The 2,930-nt window shown below is 52.7% G+C and overlaps 1 pseudogene; it reads left to right on the top strand.

Annotated features, from left to right (window-relative positions):
• Positions 1 to 397: 397 nt before the first annotated feature.
• On the top strand, positions 398 to 2,482 carry LOC102538331 (1-phosphatidylinositol 4,5-bisphosphate phosphodiesterase beta-3 pseudogene; annotated as a pseudogene).
• The last annotated feature ends 448 nt before the right edge of the window (positions 2,483 to 2,930 follow it).

The following is a 2,930-nucleotide window of genomic DNA, read 5'->3' as shown; positions in this document are numbered from 1 at the left end:
ATTTGTATTGCACTTTGATTTGTTTTATTCTAATTTTTGTGCTTTCAAATTATTTAGGTTCTTGCTGTTACTGTCTATAATTTTCAGCTACTTTTAACTTTTTCTTTTGCTTCCTACACCTTGGCTTTGTTTCAGCTCATTCTCTAATTAGAATCATTAACAAAATATAGCTTTGGCTGTAACTAAATGGGCACAAGTAAAATAACATCCAATAAGTCTATGAGTTACAGCTGTAAGCTCTTTAGTTCTTCCTATCTGTTCAGCATTTCTTGGTCTTCTCCTTGTACTTTGTGTATCTGCTTGATGAGGAGAGGGTCCATCCTTTGATATGTGGGGGTCCAGACCTGAATTTCTGAGATTCGTAACTTGCGCTCGCTGTTCCTCGGAAATTCTATGGATGGTGACAGCTGTACCACTGGATACAGTAACATCTGCAGATGTGCTGGCAACAGCAGTAACACCAGTGGCAGTCCTGTTGTGCTCCTCTGACTCACCAGTGGAGGTTGTGTGGGTCATTGTAGAAGAACCTGTGGGACACAGTAGCACTACATGCTAACTTTTTCTTTTAAATTTTGTTTTTATTTCTGATAAGTTTAATAAACTATATTCCCTTCTATTACCTTAAGGATAATCAACATGAAGAGGCAAACCATAAACAAGCCACTAAAATGTGAAGCAACCAGATCTGATAGTTGGTTTGTATCAACCAACTATGAATAGATATTACACAAAAACATACCATCAGAAACACATTAGCGTCGCATCTACCTCAAGGGCACCCGCGTGGACTTGTCCAACTATTTGCCTCAGCTCTTCTGGAACGTGGGCTGTCAGCTTATTGCACTCAACTTTCAGACCGTGGATGTAGTGATGCAACTTCTTGCGGGCGTGTTCGAGTACAGGGGGTGCAGTGGCTACCTGCTCAAACTCGAGTTCGTGCAGCGGCCGGACAAGTCCTGTGACCCCTTCACCGAGGTCATCGTGGATGGCATCGTGGCCAATGCCTTACGGGTCAAGGTGATCTCGGATCAGTTTCTGTCCGACAGGAAGGTGGGCATCTACATGGAGGTGGGTATGTTTGGCCTCCCTATTGACAGGCGGCCCAAGTACCCTACGCGGACCTCTCAGGGGAACTCGTTCAACCCAGTGTGGGAGGAGGAGCCCTTCGACTTCCCCAAGGCGGTGCTGCCCACGCTGGCTTCGCTGCGCATCGCGGCCTTTGAGAAGGGCGGCAGGTTCCTGGGGCACCGGATCCTGCCCATCTCTGCCGTCCGCTCAGGGTACCACTAAATCTGCCTGCAGAACGAGGCCAACCAGTCGCTTTGCCTGCCAGCCCTGCACATCTACACCGAGGCATCCACTCATCCCTGATGACCACCAGGACGTCGCAGAGGCCCTCATCAACCCCATCAAGCATGTTGGCCTGGTGGACCAGAGCCAAGCAGCTGGCCGTCCTCACTGGGGAGAGTGAGGCTCAGGCTGGCCCAGAGACATGCCAAGAGACCCAGTCTCAGCAGCTGGGGCCCCAGCTGACCCCAAATCTTACACCCAGCCCCCTGGATGTCTCCCTCCGCTGGCCCTCAGGCCCTGCCACCTCCCCCACCAGTGCCTCCATCAGCAGCCCACGTCAGCGCCACGACCTCATTGCCAGCATCCTCTCAGAGGTGGCCCTGGTCCCATGGGTTGAGCTCCGAGGCCATAAAGCCCTGGTGAAGCTCTGGAGACGGCAGGAGAGAGACCTGTGGGAGCTGTGCAAGCAGCATCAGCGGAAGGCGGGCACCCTCACTCAGCGATTGTTCGATGGCCTGGCCCAAGCTCCGGCTGAGGGCAGGTGCCGGCACCGGCCAGGTGTCCTAGGCGGGGAGGACGAAGAGGTGAAGCTGTATCAAGAGTTTCAGAAGAAACAGGTGCAGTGTCTGCTGGAGCTGAAGCCCAGGTGGACCTAGATGCCGAGCGGAGACTGGAGCATCTGAGACAGACTCAGCAGCGGCTCAGAGAGGTCGTCATGGATGCTCACATGACTCAGCTCAAGAGACTGAAGGAGGTGAACAACAGGGAGAAGAAGGAACTGCAGAAGATCCTGGATGGGAAGCACCACAACAGTATCTCAGAGGCCAAGACAAGAGAGAAAAATAAGAAGGAGGCGGAACTGACAGAGATTAACCGGCGGCACATCACTGAGTCAGTCAACTCGATCCGTCGGCTGGAGGCGGCCCAGAAGCAGCGGCACGAATGCCTTGGGCAGGGCAGCAGCAGGGCCTACAACAGCTGGTGGAAGAGGAGCCCCAGCTGCTGGCCCTGCTGGCCCAGATATGTCAGGAGCAGTGGGCAAGTCTGCCCCAGGGGATCTGCTGGGCAAGACACCTGAGAGACTAGGGGACACGCATCTGGTGGCCTGTGCCAGCAATAGTCACGTGCCCGGGAGCAGCGGCACCTGTCTGGTGCTGACTTGGAGAGCCAAGAGAAGAATATGAATCTCTGAACTGGATGTGAACTCTATGGCCACAGGGCCAGGGTGGGCGCTGGGAGGAGGGCAGGAGGCCCAGACACTGATGCTTTTTTTTTTTAACTTTTTATCTTTAGAAATTTTATTTTTTTAAACTGGGGTGAGCACCCCACATTAACTCCTTCCCTTCACCCTCCTAGGGCCCTGTTAGTCCCCCGCCCCTCCTTCCTGCCCTCACTTCTAAGGAAGGTGCCTGGTGGGTCACTCTGGGCCGGAAGAGCCTCGCCCCCATGACACCCACACCCCAGAGTGGGCATCATCACCCTCACTTCTCCGGGGAGCACCGGGTGGGGACCGCGAGCTCTGGGAAATAGGGGTCACATTCTTTCTCTATCCTTTGGGGATTTTTTTTTTACATGAATAAAAGTGGATTTCAGGGGGAAAAAAAGAAACACATTAGAAAGAAAAAGTGAAATAGTAAGCC

The sequence above is a fragment of the Vicugna pacos genome, unplaced genomic scaffold (assembly GCF_048564905.1).
Source record: "Vicugna pacos unplaced genomic scaffold, VicPac4 scaffold_202, whole genome shotgun sequence".
In the NCBI taxonomy this organism is placed as follows: domain Eukaryota; kingdom Metazoa; phylum Chordata; class Mammalia; order Artiodactyla; family Camelidae; genus Vicugna; species Vicugna pacos.
The sequence above is the reverse complement of the archived record's forward strand: the minus strand, read 5'-3'. Positions and strand labels throughout refer to the sequence as shown.